Genomic DNA, 19,203 nt, shown 5'->3' with positions numbered 1-19,203 from the left:
CATTTTCAGCCAGGTGTCCGGATACTTACGATCACATAGTGTAATTGTACAGAGATAATACACAAATGCGCATTTAGGAATTAAACGCTCAAGCTGCCAATTTTTTTCCACAACAAATGTTTAACAACTAGACGCAGTTATGTTATCAATTCATAGTACTATCGTATAGTGCGAAAAATTGCATAGAAAAAACAATTTTGAACAGAAAGTTCAAACAGGTTTCCCTTCTTGATATGTGGCGAAAAAAGTGAAATGTAAAGGAAATAAACACAGGAATAATATTTATGTGCAACAATACATGAATTTAAAGTTACAGTTAACATACAGACATGCTGTATTATGTGTGAGTTAGTGTAATAGTCTAGTTTTCTGTAGTACAGTCTTTCAGTAAGTGAACATTTACTGCACATGAGTAAAATTTCGCAAATACGTGCATAATTTCAAATTTATATACTTGTTCATGGTACTTTGACAGATTTGAATAGCTTAGCGTGTTTTGTGTAATCTGGAAACTTCTCCAGTTTGGAAAATTATTTTATTTCTCTGTGATTCTGTTTTGAGCAAGTTTTACTAGAAAACTGAAACTTCACTCACATCGATGGGTTTTAGGAAAACGTCTGTACAGCAGGGACTGCAGTTTTTTTTTTAGGATGGTTGTCAATGGTATCTTATCGCACGGAAGAGTCTCGGAAAACAGGAATTTGCCCTGTTTGGGAATGACGTAGTTTCATACGAACTTGGGCGTTGTAGGTTCTTAAATATTGATTCTAGTCAGTATAGAAATATTTCCGGCATTCTAGGAAAGCAACTTATTCAATCATCTTACTCATTTCAGGAGAAGGCAATCTAGCGGTATGCTGCAGTCACAGAGATTAGGGCACGCACAGGAACGCAGAGGCCGTCACTTTTCTGTCTCTCAGTACGCGAATGGAATAAGACAGAAAATGGATCATATTAGTACTGTTGCCCTTTGACATGTACTGTCTGTTGCTGGCGGAGCATGCAAAGGGTGCTTTAGATAAAGTGTTTTCCTCTGTGATTTACAGCCGGCCGAAGTGGCCGTGCGGTTAAAGGCGCTGCAGTCTGGAACCGCAAGACCGCTACGGTCGCAGGTTCGAATCCTGCCTGGGGCATGGATGTTTGTGATGTCCTTAGGTTAGTTAGATTTAACTAGTTCTAAGTTCTAGGGGACTAATGACCTCAGCAGTTGAGTCCCATAGTGCTCAGAGCCATTCGAAATTACAAAACAGTAACAAGGAATGCAATGATAATTAAATCGACACCCTAGCTGCAAACAGGCGTTGATATACATCATTGGGGACATGTTGAAAATGAGTGCCCCGACCGGGACTCGAACCCGGGATCTCCTGCTTACATGGCCGACGCTCTATCCATCTGAGCCAACACAGAGGATAGTGCGCCTCCAGGGACTTATCCCTTGCACGCTCCCCGCGAGACCCACATTCCCAACATGTTCACACCACTACATTCGTAATGCGCCTAATAGATGTTTGCCCATCACACTCGTGGCAGATAATCTACCAAGTCCCGTACGAGTTGGGGCATAGCGTGTGCGTCAATGGCCCAATGGCCGGGTAGCCATATTTCAACTATATGTGAAGGTAGTATCTGTTCCCGAAAGAACAGATACCATTGAGCGTGCAAGGGATAAGTCCCTGCAGGCGCACTATCCTGTGTGCCCTCGATGGCTCAGATGGATAGAGCGTCTGCCATGTAAGCAGGAGATCCCGGGTTCGAGAACCGGTTGGGGGCACACATTTTCAACATGTCCCCAATGATGTATATCAACGCCTGTTCACAGCTAGGGTGTCGATTTAATTATCATTTCATTCTAGAGAAGCTGCACGGTCACCAATGGTATCTACTCTTTCGGGAACAGATACTACCTTCATATATAGTAACAGAAAGGAGTACTTATTTGGGTAGGTAAACGAAATAAACGTTACTCTTCCTGTGGAGTTGTTTTATAGAGAGTTAAAGCAACGAGTTAGGCAACGGCCTTGCCACAGTGGTTACACCAGTTCCCGTGAGATCACCGAAGTTAAGCGCTGTCGGGCGTGGTCGGCACTTGGATGGGTGTCCATCCAGGCCGCCATGCGCTGTTGCCATTTTTCGGGGTGCACTCAGCCTCGTGATGCCAATTGCGGAGCTACTCGACCGAATAGTAGCGGCTTCGGTCAAGAATACCATCATAACGGCCGGGAGAGCGGTGTGCTGACCCCACGCCCCTCCTATGCGCATCCTCAGCTGAGGATGACACGGCGGTCGGATGGTCCCGGTAGGGCACTCGTGGCCTGAAGACGGAGTGCTAAAGCAACGAGTTGCAATTTTATGGCTTGATCATTATTCTTTCTGTCATGTAACGAATGATCAAAAATATCCGGACACCCCTACATAATGCCGAACTGACCACGAGATGCCACGAGAGGCAGAACCGCCGGTGTAAAATTAGGCGGCGGAGTGTTGCGTCGTCAGTAGAGGAGCAGTAACAGCAGAATGAGTCAGACAGCAGAGGTAGTGGCTTCGAAGGTGGATTGGTCATTGAATGTCACCTGACTAGCGAGTTCATGAGACAATTCAATCCATCTAAAAGTGCCTGAGCAGACGGTTGGTGATGTGATTCTGAAGTGGGAATGCGAAAAGGAACAACCACAGCTAAAGCAAGCCCAAGTAGGCCTTGTGTACTAGCGGAAAGGAATCGTTGAGAGGTGCAGAGGGTGGGTGTAAGAAATAGCATGAAATCAGCGGAAGGGATAACTCGTGAATTTCAATGTGCTACTAACGGTCCTGCTAGCACAATGACTCTGCGTGGCAAGGTTAGAAAAATGGGGCACAGTTGTGAAGAAAATCCTCGTGAGCCACACATTTCTGTAATCAGTACTGAGCGACGCTTGAGGTGGTGTGAAGAAAGACGCCACTGGACAGTGGACAGTGATTTGGAGTGATGTATCGTGCCATACCTTGTGGTAAACGAGTAGAATGGTTTGGATTTGACGAATGGTTCAAATTGCTCTAAGCACTATGACACTTAACATCTGAGGTCATCAGTCCCCTAGACTACTTAAACCTAACTAACCTAAGGACATCACACACATCCATGCCCGAGGCAGGATTCGAACCTGCGACCGTAGCAGCAGCGCGGTTTCGGACTGAAGCGCCTAGAACCAGTCGCCCACAGCGGCCGGCTTTGACGAATGCCTGGAGAACTTACCTGCCATCATGTGTAACGCCAACAGTTACTATGTGAGGCTTTTTTTTGTGGTTATGGTGTGGTCTCCTTATTGCCCTTAAGAAAACGCTAAATGCGAAAACGTATGAACACGTTTCACAGCATCGTGTATTGCGTATACCATAGGAACAGTTCGGAGCCGATGAGTGATGATATCAGCATGACAGTGCACCTGTTGTGAAGCAGCATCTGTGAGACAATGGTTTTGGGAAAACAACAACCTTAAAATGGACTGGCCTGCCCAGAGTCCTTAAATGAACCCCATGGACCACCTTTAGGATGCGTTAGTACATAGACTTCGCTGCAGACCCCAGTATCCAACATCACTACCTCTCTGGTTCCGGGTCTTGTGGAAATATGGGTTGGCATTCTGAAACATCCCTTTAGAAAAATTTATAAATGACAGTGCTGGAAAACCTCTACGTTATTTGATTTTCAAACAGTTGAGCAAAACTGAACGTACTCAGAAATTTCTCTCTTTACTTATTCTGATCATCACTAAACTGATAAACAATATTTTTTTTAACGCAACGCAATCTGACTTTCAATAATCCCTACAAAAGAATGGCCCTGACTAACAATAACCTATACCTTACATGAATTTCCATGAAGTTAGTTAGAAATTGATAAATATGGGCAAAATTTTACACATGCGACTGTAAAAGAAAATCAAGTTTGTGTATGATCTTAAATAGAATTATTCTATATAATAAAGCCGTGTGAGGACGACTCGTGAAACACCACCCTAACAGGTATGAATATACAGTAAACTGTAGAACATAGTTTGTTGTGGTAGTGTTACATGTCTTGATAAGCTAGGACTTAGATATGACGTGAGCCTAATTATATAGGGATTGAGTCGAATGGTTTCATTTCAGATTCATTTTTTCTAAGTAAGACAACATTTGATACTGAAGTCGGTGGCAGCTCATAGCGTTACATTCGCAATTATCTCGCAGACAGATCGCTTCTGGACCCATTTTTACTGAAAAAAAGTCGTTAGTGTCTTTCGCGAAGGAGTCATCTCAGCATTCGCCTACAGCTATTTAAAGAAGCCACTGAAAACCTGAATTTGGACGGTCGGCCGGGGTTTGAATCTCCATCTTCCTGAATACGATCCAAATCCTACTATTGCATTCTTCTCACTCAGTGCTAATGGGGAGGCAGACCGACTGGCGAAGCGAATGGGGAAACAGCATGGTTATGAAACCCTCACATGTGACTTGCACACTTAAAATGAAAACTCAGAGAAAAGGAGCAAGAAGAACAGCAAACTAGCTCTATAGACAGAGGTTATTTCAACTTATTCGGTTCAGAAACAAGTACAATATATGTTCAAAATGTTCAGATGTACGTGAATTCCTATGGGACCAAACTGCTGAGATCATCGGTCCCTAGACTTATACACTACTTATACTAACTTATGATAAGAACTACACACACACACACACCCATGGCCGAGGGAGGACTCGAACCACCGCCGGTAGGGACCGCGCAATCAGTGAGTTGGGGCCTCTAACCTCGAGGCCAGTCCGCGCGGCTACAATATGTGGTTATTACCACTAAAAACAAATGACAGAAAGAATAATCAAGGTAAACTACTGTTGAACTAAATCTTGCAACTTCACATTGCACTCGGAGTCGTAAAAAGATTTTCTTGTGTGCGAGACGCAGGGCACAGTTGACAATCCAGTAGGTGCTGCATAGTCTGTCGTTCTTCTCAGTCACAATTGGTGGTATTCAAAGGGAAGTGCCATTTCTTGAGGTTACTCTTAGGTCTTGCAAACGAAGACGGTTGAATGAGTCCAACACACGCAATTTGGTTCATGCCCAGGTGGGAAGGTTCTTTCCCGTGGCTGAGGGGCGGAGAACACTGGTTCGATTCCCGGTAGTGCCAGGGATTTTTCCTTGGTGGGAGGACGGAACGGGTCGCACTCAGCCTCGTGAGGCCATATGAGGGGCTCAGTACCGGTTCACCGACAACGATTGAGAAAGCAGCCATATGGCCTTTTACACCGCATCCGATGACGCCATTGACAGACGGTAACGCGGTGGCTGGTCAGGTTCGATTGACCTGTCTATGGTGAAAGCGCAGAACCTTACTGCTGCTTACCACGTGCAAAGGGTACCTGAAGAGAGATAAATTCACAGTTGTTTCCTTGCTGTAGCTGCTGCTGTTAGTGAGCCTGAAGTGGTCTCTAACAGGGGAACCTACCCATCGCACCCTCCTCAGATTTAGTTTTAACTTGACACAGTGGATAGGCCTTGATAAACTGAACACAGATCAATTGAGAAAACAGGAAGAAGTTGTGTGGAACTGTGAAAAAATAAACAAAATATACAAACTGAGTAGTTCATGGGCCACATAGGCAACATCAAGGAGAACGTGAGCTCAGGAGCGCCGTGGTCCCGTGGTAGAGTGAGCAGCTGCGGAAGGAGAGGTCCTTGGTTCAAGTCTTCCCACAAGTGAAAATTTTACTTTCTTTATTTTTGCATAGTTATTATCTGTCCGTTCGTCCATTGACGTCTCTGTTCACTGTAATAAGTTTAGTGTCTGTGTTTTGCGACCGCATCGCAAAACCGTGCGATTAGTAGACGAAAGGACGTGCCTCTCCAATCGGAACCGAAAACATTTGATCGCAAGGTCATAGGTCAACCGATTCCTCCACAGGAAAACACATCTGATATATTCTTACGACACTGGTGACGGCATGTGCGTCATATGACAGGAATATGTTGTCGACCCACCTAACTTGTACACTTGGCGAATGGGTAAAAAGATTCTTCTACCTTGCCCGATTTAGGTTTTCTTGTGGATGTGATAATCACTCCCAAAAAAGTGATGAAAACATTAGAGTCTGTCACATGAACTGAAAATAAAAAATTAAAGTTTTCACTCGATGGAAGATTTGAACCAAGGACCTTTCGTTCCGCAGCTGCTCACGAGACCACGGCGCTCCTGCGGTCCCAGTGTCCTTAATGTTGCCTATGTTGCCATGAACTACTCAGTTTGTATATTTTGCTTATTTTTTCACAGTTCCACACAACTTCTTCCTGTTTTCTCAATTGATCTGTGTTCAGTTTTTCAAGGCCTATCCACTGTGCCAACTTATAACTAAATCTGAGGGCGGTGCGATGGGGAGGTTCCCTTGTAAGAAACGTCTTCCGGATCTCAATCTGGAGGCTCCTGGAACGTGCCATTGTAATGGATGACTTTCCCCGATGGGCCTGATTTGTTCTCTCCGCGTTGGCAGCTACTTCCCGACTAATATCTGGTAGCATTATGCCCGCGAGCTGACCCATTATAAGAAACTTCCTTCTCGCTTCCCACGCCCGGGTTCCCGGGTTCGATTCCCGGCGGGGTCAGGGATTTTCTCTGCCTCGTGATGGCTGGGTGTTGTGTGCTGTCCTTAGGTTAGTTAGGTTTAAGTAGTTCTAAGTTCTAGGGGACTTATGACCACAGCAGTTGAGTCCCATAGTGCTCAGAGCCATTTGAACCAAGAAACTTCCAAGCATATTAAAACTGTGTACTCGAGACCTTTGTCACTCGTGGGCACTAACGTCTATTTTTCGTCATTGTTCTCGTTGTTTGGTCTGGGCGGACGTCACATGACACAGGGCGAACACACTGAGCTACCGTGCCGGCAACCAAATGAGCTACCGAAACACGACTCTTGACCCCTCCTCGCAGCTGTAATTTTGCCACTGCCTTAACTCCTACTACCTTCCAAATTTCATAGAAGTTCTCCTGCGAAAGTTGCAGGACTAGCACTCCGACTTCCGAGTCTCGGTCCAGCAAAGTCTAAAGCTGCCAGGAAGTTTCGTATCAGCGCTCACACTGCTGCAGAGTGAAATATTCGTTCTGAGAACCTGTAATAAGCCTGCACGTTTCGTTTAGCGTCTTATCGCCAATGTTTTCTTCGTTGGATTTGTACCAGACCGGGCATAGTTGCTATGCAGCATTATAACATGTTACTAAGGCCGTCGTTTGCAGGATTTGTGGACGAGAGCCCCACGTGCTACCAGTGATCTTGCGATGGGTATTATATCTGGCTTCCACCTTTATTCACGTATTCTTGCAATGCTACTTGTACCTCAGAGTACAACAGATAGAGATTTGTGCGGATAAGAAAAATCCTAATCGCACCGCTGCTGTAGGATCCATATCCGCCCCCCCCCCCCCTTCTCTACACGAGTCTGTTATCTGCATACGCGGATATTAAAGTCTTGTAAACCACTGTAGCTCGTTCGGTAAGCTAGAGCTCTGGCGATAGGCTTGAGTCTAGCCGGAATTTCTGTCTGCCAAAGTCCTATCTCATAATATACACTCCTGGAAATGGAAAAAAGAACACATTGACACCGGTGTGTCAGACCCACCATACTTGCTTCGGACACTGCGAGAGGGCTGTACAAGCAATGATCACACGCACGGCACAGCGGACACACCAGGAACCGCGGTGTTGGCCGTCGAATAGCGCTAGCTGCGCAGCATTTGTGCACCGCCGCCGTCAGTGTCAGCCAGTTTGCCGTGGCATACGGAGCTCCATCGCAGTCTTTTACACTGGTAGCATGCCGCGACAGCGTGGACGTGAACCGTATGTGCAGTTGACGGACTTTGAGCGAGGGCGTATAGTGGGCATGCGGGAGGCCGGGTGGACGTACCGCCGAATTGCTCAACACGTGGGGCGTGAGGTCTCCACAGTACATCGATGTTGTCGCCAGTGGTCGGCGGAAGGTGCACGTGCCCGTCGACCTGGGACCGGACCGCAGCGACGCACGGATGCACGCCAAGACCGTAGGATCCTACGCAGTGCCGAAGGGGACCGCATCGCCACTTCCCAGCAAATTAGGGACACTGTTGCTCCTGGGGTATCGGCGAGGACCATTCGCAACCGTCTCCATGAAGCTGGGCTACGGTCCCGCACACCGTTAGGCCGTCTTCCGCTCACGCCCCAACATCGTGCAGCCCGCCTCCAGTGGTGTCGCGACAGGCGTGAATGGAGGGACGAATGGAGACGTGTCGTCTTCAGCGATGAGAGTCGCTTCTGCCTTGGTGCCAATGATGGTCGTATGCGTGTTTGGCGCCGTGCAGGTGAGCGCCACAATCAGGACTGCATACGACCGAGGCACACAGGGCCAACAACCGGCATCATGGTGTGGGGAGCGATCTCCTACACTGGCCGTACACCACTGGTGATCGTCGAGGGGACACTGAATAGTGCACGGTACATCCAAACCGTCATCGAACCCATCGTTCTACCATTCCTAGACCGGCAAGGGAACTTGCTGTTCCAACAGGACAATGCACGTCCGCATGTATCCCGTGCCACCCGACGTGCTCTAGAAGGTGTAAGTCAACTACCCTGGCCAGCAAGATCTCCGGATCTGTCCCCCATTGAGCATGTTTGGGACTGGATGAAGCGTCGTCTCACGCGGTCTGCACGTCCAGCACGAACGCTGGTCCAACTGAGGCGCCAGGTGGAAATGGCATGGCAAGCCGTTCCACAGGACTACATCCAGCATCTCTACGATCGTCTCCATGGGAGAATAGCAGCCTGCATTGCTGCGAAAGGTGGATATACACTGTACTAGTGCCGACATTGTGCATGCTCTGTTGCCTGTGTCTACGTGTCTGTGGTTCTGTCAGTGTGATCATGTGATGTATTTGACCCCAGGAATGTGTCAATTAAGTTTCCCCTTCCTGGGACAATGAATTCACGGTGTTCTTATTTCAATTTCCAGGAGTGTACACTGAAGAGCCAAAGAAACTGGTACACCTGCCTAATATCGTTTAGGGCCCCCGCGAGCACCCACAAGTGGTGCAACACGATGTGGCATGGACTGGACGAATGTCTGAAGTAGTGCTGGAGACAACTGACACAATGAATCCTGTAGGGCTGTCCATAAGTCCGTAGGAGTACGAGGGGGTGAAGATCTCTTCTGAACAGCACGTTGCAAGACATCCCAGATATGCTCAATAGCGTTCAAGTCTGGGGAGTTTGGTGGCCAGCGAAAGTGTTTAAACTCAGAAGAGTGTTTCTGGAGCCACCCTGTAGCAATGGGGTTTCGCATTCTCCTGCTGGAATTGTCCGAGACCATCGGAATGCATAATGGACAGGAATGGATGCAGGTGATCAGGCAGGATGCTTATGCACATGTCACCTGTCAGAGTCGTATCTAGACGTGTTGGATCCCATATCACTCCAATTGCACACACTCCACAGAGCCTCGATCAGCTTGACAGTTCCCTGCTGCCGTAAAGGGTCCATGGATTCATGAGGTTGTCTCCGTACCGGTACACGTCCATCCGCTCGATACAATTTGAAACGAGACTCGTCCGACCAGGCAACATGTTTCCAGTCATCAACAGTCCAATGTCAGTGTTGACGGGCCCAGGCGAGGCGTAAAGCTTTGTGTCGTGCAGTCGTCAAAGGTACAAGAGTGGGCCTTCGGCTCCGAATCCCATATCGATGATGATCCGTTGAATGCTTCACACGCTAACACTTGTTGATGGCCTAGCATTTAAATCTGCAGCAATTTTCGGAAGCGTTGCACTTTTGTCACGTTGAACGATTCTCTTCAGTCGTCGTTGGTCTCGATGTTGCAGGATCTTTTTCCGCCCGCAGCTATATCGGAGATTTGATGTTTTACAGCCGGCCGAAGTGGCCGTGCGGTTCTAGGCGCTGCAGCCTGGAACCGTGAGACCGCTACGGTCGCAGGTTCGAATCCTGCCTCGGGCATGGATGTGTGTGATGTCCTTAGGTTAGTTAGGTTTAACTAGTTCTAAATTCTAGGGGACTAATGAACTCAGAAGTTGAGTCCCATAGTGCTCAGAGCCATTTGAACCATTTATTTTGATGTTTTACCGGATTCCTGATATTCACGGTACACTCGTGAAATGGTCGTACGGGAAAATCCCCGTTTCATCACTACCTCGGAAATGCTGTGTCCCATCGGTCTTGCGCCTACTACAATACCACATTCAAACTCACTTAAATGTTAATAACCTGTTACTGTACAACTGTAACCGATCTAACAACTGCGTCAGACACTTATGTTATATAGGCGTTGCCGACCGCAATGCCGTTTTCTGCCTGTTTACATGTCTCTGTGTTTGAATAGACATGCCTAAACCAGTTTCTTTGGCGCTTCAGTGTAGATTCCAAATACTACGACGTAGAGGCCTATCATGACATTTTATAAAGCTAAATCACGTTAATGACCATCAGATTTCAGTGTAATCTGTGTAGTTTTTACATGTTATAAGAAAAATTTTTATATAATCACTGATTTTATAACGAACGCAATTTATGTCCTATGCGATTCGCATACAAAAGCGACGATGTCAAAGAATGTAGTGTCCTACTTCAGCCTCTGTGGCAGCTTTCTGTAAATGCCTGACCTGTATTAATGCGGACGAAACAGGTATGACTCAGATGTAAGGCTGCTGTTGGTACGATGGAAGCAGGATGTTGGTTTAATTGTGCGGAAAATCGGGGAGATCGCAATCTCGGAATCTCTAGAGCTTGCAAAGCTCAATAACGGATCTGTTGTCTCCAGAACACTGTGCATTCAAGCCAATATCGCGAGATTCCGACCCGAATGGGTAATAATGACTGCAATAATAATAATAATCATTATTATCATCATCGACTGCTTGCAATGCAACAATAAACGGAAATCGTAATATCGACTGACTTTAAACTACAAAGAGATTGTTACTGTGGATGCTCGCAAATCCATACGCGGACATCCACATCGGCACAGACTTCTAAATGTTCAAATGTGTGTGAAATCTTAAGGGACTTAACTGCTAAGGTCATCAGTCCCTAAGCTTACACACCACTTAACCTAAATTATCCTAAGGACAAACACACACACACACATGCCCGAGGGAGGATTCGAACCTCCGCCGGTACCAGCAGACTACTAGCTATAGACGAGTACAAAAAGACATCACGCGCGCAGGAGAGGTTGCCATTGCATATTTTTTGCCCTGAATACTGGTGCTGTCAGCTATTTTCGGAAGCGTTGCACTTCTGTCACGGTGAACGATTCTCTTCAGTCGTCGTTGGTCTCGATGTTGCAGGATCTTTTTCCGGCCGCAGCGATGTCGGAGATTTGATGTTTTACCGGATTCCTGATATTCACGGTACACTCGTAGTAGTTCTAAGTTTGACAGGGGAAGTTTTACCGTTAATTTTTAGTAAAAACGTCTCCGAGTTTCAGTCGTCTGACGTAAGGGATATCACTTATATTATTCTTGTTATCTCACTTATTCGTAAAGTAATACTTCTTTACAGTATCAGTCTTAAAACACGTTCTTTTGGCTTACAAGTGTAGTTCCTTATCGTATGTTTTGATTTAATAGTTTCTCCTGTAAACCACTAATGCCGACGTGGCGTCCGATCGGTAAAAGTTGTCGCACTATTCACTGAGAAAACTGTCCACCTTGGCCATTTTTTTCCCACAGCTCATTTTTAATGTGTTTCCCCCCAAAAAGAGTTAGTTATCTGTATACATCACGCATTATACTACACAGTGACTGATAAATCCTTTTTTATACAAAGCTATCATTCATCATTCTGTTCTTTTGTGATGATTTTGAATTGATTTATTAATGACATTCAAAAGAATACCTGTTCTATTTGGCGTAATACGAACATCAGATTGAAAACGGCTTGCTGTAGCCGCTTGGTATTGTTTCAGAAAACAGGGTGCGAACATGACTAGAAAATATATTCTGAAATCAGATCAACGAATTAGGTATCTTGTTGCGATGAAAAATGTGATTCTAGCGCCGAAGAGTTATAAGTTGCCTTTTTTTTTACAGGAGGAAGGCAATGTAATGTGCAACGTAACAAGTTAAAAAAAAGAGTTATAGGAAGAAAATAGAGATGCTTTAGGTGGTAAAAACATTATGGGAAGGTTAAGGTGTATATTCAATGAAGAACAAGAACAAAAAATCCTTTATTCTATTTTTGAAATGGAAAAGCGATTTTAGGGATTTACAGTGAATGACCTACACCGACAAGTATTCTAGCTGGCAGAGCGAAACAATATACCACCTCATTTTTACATGCACTAATAATCTATACGAGAAGTGGGCAGGCACTGGCCAAATTGCCCCTATAGGTAGGGAAAAATGGCCACTACGTAAGCCTTCAGCAAAAATGCATATAGTTCCTATATATATTTTCTTTTTCGCTTAAAAATATTTGGTATGTTACTTTTAAATAAGCAGATTCGAAACGTGTAGGTGTCAAGCTTCTATCAGTAACCGTGTTTCGGTGAAAATTCAATTTCAATTAGAGGAGCCACTTTACCCCACCTCCCGCTACTCGACAGTTGAATGTTTTGGAAGATTTTCTACAACTACTGCCAGACTCAAGTTTATTCATGGTTGTTACCAGAAACGCTTGTTCGGAACAGACGTGACTGATACTCCGAATTGCTTCTGCTTTGGTTACGGAGAAGCAGATTAGGTGTAAAAATTTGTCGATGTCTCATAAAAATACCCTTGAGGTTGAATTGTGGTCTGCCTACATGACGGAGGACTCGTAAAAGTGTACGGAGGAGAATACAGGGTATAATAATAAAGTACAGGCAAACATTCAAGATATGCACTCTTCGGAGATAGAAGAGCAAAATATTTTACGTGGCTATGGATCTGGAAACACCTTATATTTTACTGGAAAATTAGCAGTTTGGTGCTGACACCTGTCCCCACGCAACCGTTGAAGTACGTCATCGGCAATGATTTTCTGTCAGTATTTGTCCGGCATTGTCGATTACTGCTTGTTAGGATCATTGTGCCACCATACAGTACTGACGCATCAACCACATTATTTTTTTTTAAACTTTATTTGCAAGTGAAAACTCTACCTAATCTGCGTGTTTATCAGTGTGGAATGTTAACGTCCGTCGGCTTCCAAGTAACAGATTCAGTGGTAGATGGGCTACTAGAGGTGAACTAATTACTGGTCTCCACGTCCTTCGGACCAAAACTCACTAGACTTGAACGCTCTTGCGTGTCTAATCCCGGTACAAAATATAGTATGTCCCCATCCTAGTACTGTGGAAGGCTACGAAACTGTGCGCACTACTGAACGAATCTCTCAGCGGATTTACGTATTAATTGTGAAGGTGAATTAATACATTCTGGTGACCACTGGAAAACTTGAAGGTGTCAGGCAAACCCAACACCTTCCATGAAAACCCTGACATGATAAGCAAATCCAGTAGTATGTCACATAGTTCCGAATAAATCGTGACATTAAATTAACCAAAGTAATACGAGTAACGAGTGAGCAAATGGAATACCACAGACTAACACAAGAATGACTAAATGCATGTCATACCTTCCCACCATGAGACAGACGCAGCTCCGAGGGGAGAAACGAGAACAGAAGCCAAGAGCAGAACCGTGTTAAGCTGGAAGGCCCTACGATAAGGGACGGACGGACACCCACGTCGCCAGCTAACCGCTAGGACCACACCTCCCGCAAGTTTTAGCGTGAGACTTTTTCGCGTCTCTGTTACGTTAGGATCACCCCCCCCCCCCCCTCCCCCCAGTCCATGTTAAAAGCTAGAGCCCTCCAGATGAACAGTATAGATCTTACGATAACGCTAAAAGGACCACACCAGCTGCAAGTTTTAGCGTGAGACTATTTCGCGTCTCTGTTACGTTGCAAACTTTAAAAACATTGCCCCACCACGAAAAGTATAACGTTTCTCATTGGATACGCAGAATTTTTGTAGGCGGAGCTTAAGGTTAACATTGAGACCCTGACTGGTCAGATGAAAACACAGCCAGATAGTTTTTTTTAAACCAACTCCGGTAAATTGTAGTAAGGAGAAGTTAGGACATTGAGTTGCTTCCGAGACGGTGAGATGAGCGGAGCTGTGCTGTCCGCCGCCCCCTGACGAACACTGACAAGGTAATGAACGCACGCGATGCCGCATAATAGCGCATAAAGCTTCACTCAGAACTGCAGAAGTCTCATCTGTTACACCCCCTTTTTGCGTAATACTAGTGTCGATCGTCAATTAAAGCTCATGGTGTTCACATTTGCCACTTGAAGTAAAAATCTGAAACGCGATGATTTTTCTGTTATATAGTTATTGAGAAGCCACATCAGCCACTGTAATTTACGACAAGTTAGATAAGTAATTAAAGATAATTGAGGGTCACTGTAGACCATTTTGATAGTTTTCTCTCTTGTGAAACTTAATTTAAACCTAGATTATAGATGTGATATGGCATAGGTCATCCTTCGATCCATTGTAGAACTTGGAAACCCATTCAGGGAATATTCGTTCACATTTTTGTTGAACGCAGTTGGTTTTTACCATCCTATATTAAAACATTTCCTTTTATCATTAGTGCAATTTATAAACGATGTTTTGTGAGTAGAATAAAATTTCCAATGGTAAACTTAACTGCTTTTTCGACGTTATTTTACCAGCTAACTAAAAATAGGAAAGCCTTGAACCCCTTCCACTAAATTTAGTTAGTATTAAGATACTTTTACAGGGAGTGCAGTGGAGCTGACGCTGAAATCATTAAGTATTTGGTTATATCATCGCTAGTCCCACTGAACTCTTCTGAATTCTACATGTCATGTGTGGTCTGGCGTCTCCTTACCAGCAACAGGTCCCAGGTTCAAACTAGTCAATTCCCTAAAAAACACGCTCAGAGCGTCGTTGCGCGAAAGTGGTAGGGAGACACGATATAGAACAAACAGACACCACGCAGAATGTTAGAAACTGACTAGTAAATTCTGGGATTCTAACACCTTTTTCAGTGAGGCAAGGAATATTTTAAAATCGATAACATGGAGCGAAGGTACAATTTCTTGGACACTACAATACATCAAACTGAAAATAGTTTCTGTCTTCTTTCACGGTTTGAAACATGGACCCTTAAGGCCAGAAACAAGCAACGTATTGGTGCTGGCGCAGGATGCTGCGCATAAAAGGAATTCAAAGAACAACCAATGTGTCCATTGTTGAGCAACTCACTATCTCCAGACACTTTTCTTCTCGTGTCAACCGAAAAATTCTCCAGTTCTTTGGCCATATTGTAAGAAGAGATAGAAAAAATGATGGAAGGAAAGATCAGGGCGTGAGAGCGAGGGGAGAGCAGCGAGCAGATCGATAGATCATATCAAGATCTCCAGTTTACCTCTTCTGGAGGCTCTAAGAGCAGCTGCTAACCATCCAGGACGGCGCCGCTTGGTTCATGCGGGTCACAACGCTCAGCAGTGAGCACAACGTCGTGTTATCGTCATGATTACGCACCTCCAGAAAGTAAGTTTTATTTATTTGAGTGTTAATGAAACATTATGTTTCTCACTTTAAGAACAGGTGTGTTAATTTATGTTTAATCTAAAGCGCTAATCTTCGTTAGGGGGTAATGTTTGACGTGGTCTCACAAAGGGTGGGAGACACTGTTCGTGATACTCGGCTATCAGTGACTGCTCCGTGGTGTATATACTTCACAGATCCTAAGAGTTGCCTCTTCAAGCTTGAATTACGAGAAGTCAGCCGGTCTGGCTGGCGCCAGCGGCAGCGCCGTAGCTTACAATGCAAAGCGAACTGTAGACTATCAGCAAGCAGAACACTGCGAGTGCTTCCTCGGGCGTCCAATTCACCTGATCTGACATCTTTTTTTTTCGCCGTGAACAATTCCACCTTGCAGACAAGATACACCTGACAACAGAAATACCTCCAGACTTAAGAAGAATGTTAAAATTCTAATTCCAACCGGGCCAGCTGGCGCAGTGGTTAGCAAACTGGACTCTCATTCGGGAGGACGACGGTTCAATCCCGCGTCCGGCCATCCTGATTTAGGTTTTCCGTGATTTCCCTAAATCGCTTCAGGCAAATGCCGGGATGGTTCCTTTGAAAGGGCACGGCCGACTTTCTTCCCCATTCTTCCCTAATCCGGTGGGAGCGATGACCTCAATGTTTGGTCACTTCCCCCGAATTAACCAACCAACCAATCTAATTCCACACGTTTAATGAGTCATAGTTACAAAGTAATGACACGAATTTTTCTGTTTCTCGTATGGTCCAGCTAAGGACCACGTGCCAGTTTCTATTCCTTATTCGTTGTTCACTTCTTTTCTTCCAGTACTCCTTCGTTTGTTCATTATGTTTTTTCTTCCTGTCTTTTGACCGCTTTATATCGGTTTTTCCCCTAAACACTTCTCTGCCAGTTGTTTCTTCAGAGTTGATATTGTTTGGTTTGTAAATTCTGTTTTACTTCAGGGATCTAACTTGTTCTCGACATCTAATCCCACAAGTATTTGAAGATCTTTTTGGCTAATCTGTTGTCTTCCATTCGCTATAAATGTCCGAAAAATACGTCTTCTTTTTCTCATTACTTCTGATATGTTTTCTGTGTTTTGATAAATTTCACCATTACTACGGGATTACCAAACTTTCGTAGTTTTTCGTGGGCATAACATATTCCTAATGATTCGCCTTTCTATTATTTCTAATTTATCTAAATTATAATCTAATAATAGACATTCACTTGCACATAGATATTGTGGCTTCACTACTGTATTGTAATGCCTCATTTCTACATTTTTTGACAGGCAGTTTCTGCTACAAAAGTCTTTGGTTATACCATATGCCCTTCCCATCTTACATGCCCTTTCCTTTCGGCAGGTTTTTCCAGACGATTTTCTTGGGTTATCTCACCGACCTATTTAAACTGTTTAAACTTTTCATTTTGAGCACTATCTGTTTTCGGAAAGTTCGGTGCATTTTTAATGTTTGTAAAAAAATGGTTTTCTCTGCAGACATTCTTAAGCTATATTTTCTAAAAGATTAATTTGTGTTGCGGTAGATGTCACATTTTCAGGAAGTATAGCAAAGTCATATGCAAATGCGAGACAATTTAGTCCAATATTTTCTTTCCTCTTAACAATCTTATCTGTGCGAACTTTTATTCATTCATTTTTTCATTCCAAATCTCACTATTTTTTCTAGAACCCAATTAAAACGAATTGGTTCTAAGCCATAACCTTGCCATACACCTGTGGTTATTTCGAAGCGCTGAGATATTTCTCCCATAAATTTCACCTTAGATACTGTGCCTGTAAGTGTTTCACAAATTGGGTTTGGTAGTTTAGACTGAACACCAGTCTATAATTTATCTCTCTGCGAAATCAAAGGCCTTTTTGACATCAAGAATCATTACCACCAATCTTTTGAATTCAGTAATCTGTGGCGGATATTTGACTTCATATTAGATATTTGCTCAAAACATGACTTGCCCTTCATAAAGACACTTTGATATTCACCTAAATGACTGTCCAGTGTTGTTTCCACCCTGTTTAGTAAAATCTTGGAAAATATTTTGTATGCAACTGGATTTCAAACAAATTCTTCTGTAATTGTTAAGGTCTTGTTTATTGCTTTCTTTTTCACTGGATGTACCAAGCCTACCTTCAATCGTATGGGAATTTCTCTGTTTGGCGATTTTCTCAAAGATCGATTTTACCCAATTTTTTATCATATTACTATTAAGTAAGCTGTGCAAGAAAACAAGGAGAAATTTTCGAAGGGGATTAAAGCGCAGGGAGAATAAATGAAAAATGTGCGTTTGCCAATGGCCATGTAATTCTGACAGAGACGGCTGAGGACACAGAAGAGAAGTTGAACGGAATGGATAATGTATTGAAAAGAGATTACAAGATCAAAATCAACAGAAGTAAAACTAGGGTTTTGCAGTGTAATCGAATTAAGTCAGGAGATGCTTACAAGGGAACCTCCCCATCGCACCCCCCTCAGATTTAGTTATAAGTTGGCACAGGGATAGGCCTTGAAAAACTGAACACAGATCAATCGAGAAAACAGGAAGAAGTTGTGTGGAACTACGAAAAAAATAAGCAAAATATACAAACTGGGTAGTCCATGCGCAAGGTAGGCAACATCGAGGAGTGTGTTAGCTAACGAGCGCCGTGGTCCCGTGGTTAGCATGAGCAGCTGTGAAACGACAGGTCCTTGGTTCAAATCTTCCCTCGGGTGAAACTTTTAATTTTTTATTTTCAGATAATTATCAAAGTTCAGCCACTCACACATAATCAACTTCGCTCTCCAAAATTCCAGGACATGTTCAAATTTGCTTGGACATATACAGAATTTGATGGTCTACGCACAGAAACATTTGAAAACGTAAAAAACATGTTTTGACAGAGCACAGGGAAAACTGTGCGACTCTGAAACTGTTGCAATCATTTGATGCAGTTTATGTGACAAACTCTTCTGTTTTCCTCACTTTTTTTGGAGTGATTATCACATCCACAAGAAAACCTAAATCGGGCAAGGTAGAAGAATCTTTTTACCCATTCGCCAAGTGTACAAGTTAGGTGGGTCGACAACATATTCCTGTCATGTGACGCACATGCCGACACCAATGTCGTATAGAATATATCAGACGTGTTTTCCTGTGGAGGAATCGGTTGACCTATGACCTTGCGATCAAATGTTTTCGGTTCCTATTGGAGAGGCACGTCCTTTCGTCTACTAATCGCACGGTTTTGCGGTGCGGTCGCAAAACACAGACACTAAACTTATTACAGTGAACAGAGACGTCAATGAATGAACGGACAGATCGTAACTTTGCGAAAATAAAGAAAGTAAAATTTTTACTCGAGGGAGGACTCGAACCAAGAACCTTTCATTCTGCAGTTGCTCACTCTAACCACGAGACCACGGCGCTCATCTGCTATCATTCTCCTATATGTTGCCTATGTTACACATGGACTACTCCGTTTGTATATTTTGCTTATTTTTTTCATAGTTCCACACAACTTCTTCCTGTTCTCTCGATTGATCTGTGTTCAATTTTTCAAGGCCTATCCACTGTGTCTATTTATAATTAAATCTGAGGGGGGTGCGATGGGGAGGTTCCCTTGTTAGAGACTTATATTACG

General features: G+C 44.1%; 1 protein-coding gene and 1 pseudogene across 1 annotated transcript in view; both read left to right on the top strand.

The window, feature by feature from the left end:
• LOC124711595 (cytochrome P450 302a1, mitochondrial) overlaps positions 1-19,203 on the top strand; it is a 214,643-nt gene that overhangs the window by 40,423 nt on the left and 155,017 nt on the right. The gene's annotated exons all lie outside the window — the stretch shown is intronic.
• On the top strand, positions 2,012-2,129 carry LOC124712851 (annotated as a pseudogene).

This window comes from Schistocerca piceifrons, chromosome 8 (assembly GCF_021461385.2).
Source record: "Schistocerca piceifrons isolate TAMUIC-IGC-003096 chromosome 8, iqSchPice1.1, whole genome shotgun sequence".
NCBI classification, from domain to species: domain Eukaryota; kingdom Metazoa; phylum Arthropoda; class Insecta; order Orthoptera; family Acrididae; genus Schistocerca; species Schistocerca piceifrons.
The sequence above is the reverse complement of the archived record's forward strand: the minus strand, read 5'-3'. Positions and strand labels throughout refer to the sequence as shown.